Source organism: Gavialis gangeticus, unplaced genomic scaffold, assembly GCF_001723915.1.
Source record: "Gavialis gangeticus isolate Ggan-Ray unplaced genomic scaffold, GavGan_comp1, whole genome shotgun sequence".
NCBI lineage: Eukaryota > Metazoa > Chordata > Crocodylia > Gavialidae > Gavialis > Gavialis gangeticus.
The window spans coordinates 58,451,352-58,457,656 of record NW_017729034.1 but is presented as its reverse complement, the minus strand read 5'-3'; positions in this window follow the sequence as shown (position 1 = coordinate 58,457,656).

The following is a 6,305-nucleotide window of genomic DNA, read 5'->3' as shown; positions in this document are numbered from 1 at the left end:
AGAGGGCAAAGTAGATTTATACCTTATACATTAAATCAGAGAAGCATAAGCTTTCATAAACAGTGGCTTCATGAAGGAACTGCATGCAGCAAATAGAAAGCAGTGGGAAGGATACAAAGGGGGAAGGGAGAAGAAAAAGAAGGGGCCACTTCTGGGAGGGGCAAGATGGGGAGGAGAGAAAAACAAAGCAGCTAGCTCCTCAGATTACCCCTTTGTGCCCCAAATCATTGCAATCACAAAGATCACTCTAATTCAAGTGTCTCAACACAACCTGCTGCAGTTACCCTTGCAACAGTCAAAATAAGTATCACAGGCAGCACAAGTCCTGGACTGCCTGGAATGGATGCTGCATGCAGTATGAACCAGGAGAAGGGCACACTACAGATTCTGGACTGGCTGGGGCTGGTGCTGTGTGTGGTGTGGATCCCAGAACAGGTGTTGCATGTGATGCGTGTCCCAGGCCTGTCACATGGGGCTGGTCTGCGGTCAGTTCTGACCCAGGGCCACCCCTGTGGGCCAGATGATGGGTTCAGATTTTTGACACCTTGGTATAGAGGGTAGGGGCAATAGCAGGATCATGCCCCTTCAGAAGGTATCTCCCTTTTGCTTCAAGGTGCCTTTCACTATTGCTTTGTTCCTGCTATGCTGCTGGTTGACTGCAATGGCTGTCATTCTTGTTTTAGGAGACAGCTACTTAGGCAGATGAAGGTGGTAATTCCTCCCTTCTTATCTCCAGAGGCTCAATGAGGACAGACACCCCCTTCATACCTGCTGAATTCTGTGCATGCCCTTCTCTTGGCTGTCAGTGGACACTTGATTCAGTAGGGTCAGGAATTCAGTGAGTTCTTCTGTTTCACTGAGCTAACGTAAGTCAAAGCACCTTTAGGTTGTGCACCACTGGGAGGGAGGGGTCCATGCTAAAAAGACCTATAAAAATACATAGTTTTGATATAGCAGTTTTCATCCCTGCATTTTAAAACGTTACAAAAGAAGTCAGTATAATTGTCCCCCTTTTACTAAGAAAAGTGACTTGCCCAAGGTAATGTAAAACATTGGCAAGTCTTGGGAGACTGTAGGGTATTCATAACAGATTTCCAGAACACTCCTTTTGATTCCATAATATTGTGTGCATTTTCTATAAAGCTGCTTCTGGTAATCTGTGTGGAAAGATGGAGGGTAGGTTCCTCAATAAGTCCCACAGTGCACAAGCATAACGGGTTTCATGGATGTTGGTCAGAACTGGTAGAGATGATGTGCCATTTCTACTGGCTCAATTCAAGCTTTGCTAATAAGAGATTATGGACTCAAGTGGATGTGAGAACTACCTACAGCTTTGAATTTCCTGACCTTCCTATTTCCTATTTCAGTCTTAGCTGTACTATATAATGGACCTAGTTTTATGGCATTCACTGGAGATAGACCCATGCTACTCTGAGATGGAACCATAAGAAAGAGTGTCCTCCCCACCCCCACACACCTACTCTCATGGACTTGAGCAGCCAATTATACCCACATATAAAAAAGAAAAGACCAAACATCTAAAACAGTGGTCTGGATCACATGCTTTTTCACCACCAGGGAAGTTCAGGAATATGTGGATGAACCTGGACTCAGGTTCAAAGTTTCAGAGATAGTTGGAAGTCCTGAAACTGAAATCAGGATCCCCAGTTTGATTTCAGAACCCCTCTAGCGACTTAAATCATAAAGCTGTCCCAATCACAGTATTTGTTTTGGGCTAATCTGTAAATATCAGCAACAATTGTCAGACAAATAGAAATACAACTTCAGGGAAACTGGTGCCAGAAGGGACATAGCAGGGTGGGAGACAGAAGAGCAAGAGAAAGAGATAGTGACTAGCAGTTTTCTCTAGATCACCAAAAACCTGAATATGCCTAAACGTTAAACAATGGATTGTGGGGAAGAGAGGTGCTTAAAAATTATGTGTTTGATGGCCCCATCTGACTCTCCTCTGTTTAAATAAAGCTTCAAAATTGTCATGAAAATGTACCAGCCCAAACAAACCTCCATGTCTGTTCTTTACAAAGAATGATGATGGTAAAATTGTAGTACTGTTTTGCAAGGTGTCTTCATGCCATTACTCCATACCTGTGTTGATTAACTTTTGATCAGGCGCTGCTGAGAAGGGTGACTAACAAAACATAACTCAGAGGCCTAATATGAAGAGAGGGGCTGGAAATCTTTTTGCAATCATATGCTTAAAGTGACTAGTTTTCAAGGAGCAAAATACAGGATGCAGACTTCCAAAACCAGAAGTAGTCAACACCATTTCTGGTTCTGCTTAGGGTACGTGTCTTTGTACATTCCTGTCAGTGGACTACTTATCTGCACAGAACAGCAGAGCTACTGTATGTATTTGATTCCAAGGCCAGGTTGTTTTCCCCTTCGATATGGGGAAGACAAGACCTTGTCTTAAAATTAAGTTTCAAGCAAAAATGCCATACTTGCAGTCAGACAAGGCAGTAGAAATCCATTTGGTGAGGCTCAGGGCAGGTTTCCCCCCCTGCCCTGCAAGGGGGAGAGAGGGAGAGGCTGTCAGCTAGTGGGAGCAGAGTTGCAGCTCTGCTGGTCTTGGCAGCTATTCTCTTCTTCTCTGGTATAGGGCAAAGGGAGCAAAAGAGCAGCACCCTATTGCCTCCTGGTTAGAGAGTGCACCAGTGAAGAAACCAGTTCTGATTGTTTTTGTCCAGTGAAGAAACTGTCACTCTTCAGCCAGGCAGTTGAATATATTAGCACATGTCATGCTACATTTTTATAGCACTACAAAGTTCCTCAGACCGTTGTCCTGCCAATATAATGTGGCCAGGGTCCGAATGTGTTTTACTGATACTTTTGCTGCTTGTACACTCCACAGCTGTTTTATAAACAAATACATCATGTTGATCTGGTCATCAAAAATCTGTCCCTTGGATTTTATAGTTGGGGGAAAAATGAGTCTGGATCCTCAGCTGTTGTCCATAGCTATACTGACGGCAAAAGAGTGAAGCTGGTATACACCAAGTGAGGATTTGACCAGAGTGCTTAATGTGCCACATCTTTTAAGTGTATAGGAATTGGTGCAACTGAAATACTGGACAGAGCATTTCCACATTGCATTAGCTGGTGACTGTCCACCAATTGTTAAATTTGCATTGGAAGAAAGGAATACAGCATGTCTAATGACTGGAGGAATGACTTGAATTCTAGGACTCCAAAACTAACAGGAGGGTTTCCTGTAGCATGACCCCACATTCCTTTGTGTTTCTGGATGACATTCAATGTATTTGTTTTAACCTTTGAAGTCCTAAACAGTTTGGCCCATGTCTCCTTGTTGCTTACATTTTGATATAAGAATGCAATATTAAAAATGATAAGGAAGTCCAGAGTCTAAGACAGGCACTTCGAGAGTGGTATCTCTTTAATAAGTGGAGTATATCACAAATGACCCAGCCACTCCCAGCTGGCCCTTCTCAACGGAGTCTCCAAACACTTTTACTCTACTTATAACGCTGTCATGTGAGGTCTCAGTTAAAGCAAGGGCCCTGAGTGTCCTGGTGTTTCATTCAAGTTCTGCCATTGACTTGAGTAAAACCTCAGACAAGGTTCTTGTGGCATTGGGGGGGACGGACCAGTGGAGGATGTCTCGGCCAGTCCACTTCAGAAAAAGAAAGGAGTCTAGAACCAAGAGGTGGAGATTGGCCATCCCAAGACAGCTTAGCAGCTTAGGTTTTGCAGTCCATAGGTGAAGACTGGTTTCATAGAAGTGTCCCTTCTGCTGGCACAGGAGATAGATATACATACAAGTCCCACTAGCAGTAAAAGCCTGTGAAAATCTCCCTGTTAGTAGAAGAAAGGAGTTCTAAAGTGAGAACAACATAACAAAAGGCTGCTGCTGGGCATGAGCAGTTTATTATTGTATGCATTATAGCCACCTATTTGTATTTTGGTAGCAAACATACCCCCTTCATAGGTACACCTAGTCACTACTTTTCTATCCGTCATACAGGGCCTTCTGAAATGTCTTCCAGCTAACCGGAGCATCAAAACCTAAATATAAAATAGGATCCTTGCCTATAACTTATTTACTGATTACCACAGATTTTAGTCCCACTTAAATCCCAGCTTTGCTTTGGCTCTCGCCATCCGGAATATGTGCCTGATTTTTTTTTTCCTGTGGCTGTAAGCTTTTTGTGTTTTGTAGCAATCTTTAAGTTTATTTGTGTGCTCAGTAAAGTTATAGCCCTTCTTACAATGTGTTGTGGGAGTTTATTTAATCCTGTGGGGGTTTTGGTTGCATTCTGTTTTTTAAAAAAAGCTGAAGTAATCAGTGGAACTGGAGATCTAGACACCTAGAAGGTGGCAATCCCTGTTAATTAGTGTTCTTGGGAAAACCTGCCTGTGATGAAAATAAAGCCCCAGTCGTTAAAACCCACTGCATTTGCCTTTGTGCCGCTGAATGTTGTTAACAATGTTGCACTCTGGTTAAGTAAAAATCTAAAACTGCAGTGAAGTGTTAGTAATCGGTTCTTGAGCAGATTCCCTAATGCTATTCACTTTTCCCTGCTAATCTTCCTGTGTGAGTTATAACAATGCAGCACCAAATGAGAAGGAAATGTCAGGTTATGTTTCAGGGCCAGCCTCCTGCCCACCCTCCATCTGTGCTGATGTCAGTGCTTATTGGAACATATGCTGCCTGTTGCTCACTGGCCATCTGTTAGCTGAGCTGATGAAGTGTTCCTGTTACTGGGGCAACGAAGTCCTTGATTGCCAGTGGCACCACAAACATTTTCTGCTCAGGTTTCACTTTTATCTGTGCTCTGGAATGGCAGTCCACGGGTAGCATACGTTACCCTGCCCAAGCCTTCTCCATCAGCTTGCAGTGTGAAATGGTTGCAGACAGAATTCAAGTTAAAAGTTTTCAGCCAAATGTAAAAAGGCTGGCTAATGTTCATATGATATCCTTGCTGGGCTGTCCAAATCACAGGCTAGCTTTGAAGATCTAAGAACGGACGCTTTCTGAAAGCCAGGAGTGCAGATTGTCAACAGCATCCACATTTGGTGTCATTTACTTCTGACATTGTTGAGAAAGCTGGTTTGATGAGCACAGATCAACCCTAAGTATCCTTGCATAAGAACTAGTACATTTGCTTTAAACCTGAAGAAGAACCAGGAGTTGCAGGGCCACAGGCTACAGGGATATTTCTGAAATGAGGTGAGGGCTTGGAAGAGACAGCCTCTCCAGTGAATGAAACTCATCTGGTGTCTAGTCATTCCATCTTGGGAAGTGCAGTCTGGTGCTCACCACCATTTTGGTGGTTAAATGTATCTAAACCAGTGGTGCTCAAACTTCTGGCCTCACAGACCAAATCAGACGGGCGGCATGTGGCTGTTCCATGCGTTGGATCTAGTGGGCAGAGTTGGTCCGTGGGCCAGATCCAGAATGTGTTTGGTGTACAGGTTCAGTCTGTGAATGCCATCCGGTAGCACCACATACCAGCATAGTCTAGTATGTGGGGCTGTGTCGTCTAGCCCATGTGCCCCCCCACCCCCGATGGGTCCAGAAATTTGGTGATGGGGCGATGGCAGTGTAAAAGCTTCCAGAGCTGTGACAATTAACACTGCCACTGCTCTCCCAGTGCCAAATTTCTGGACCTGTGGGAAGCAATGTGGGTTGGCTATCATAGCTTTGCATACCTGATATGTCCTATGGACGGGAGGGTGAGCACCGCTGATCTGAACATAATCATTCCTCTATTGCTGTATTTACTTTTTTGCTAGTTTGTAGCATGACAGATTTCAAACCATTCTAATATTCATAATATAGTACGTAGGTGAAACCTCCATCCCTCAGCTCTGTCTACAAGCAGTAATCAGTCCTCAGAGGAAAGCTGTAGAGAAGCTGAGGCAGCTGTATCTGTCTAACCCCAGAAAAGCAATGTCAGTATCAGAGCTGGAATGAGAGCCTCTGGGATCTTTGGTTCCAGCCCCACACTCCTATAACTACACCACATTGCCATTCTTCACATGCCCCCACCCAGTGCCCATGTCATGAAGGTAGATTAAAATATATATATTTTAGTTGTGTTAATATTGTATGTGAGAAGACAAATGTCTGTTAACCTGGGATAACTGTTGGACTCCATGGGCATGTCTACACAAGACATTTCATATGTCGTAGCCTAATAATACTGCATAGGAGCATGCTGGGCAGAAACCATGCTAATACACTACTGCACAATAGTATTAGGCTACTGCTCAGTAAGCATCACTAAAAACCCTGGGGCTGGCACTACTGCACAGTAACTCTA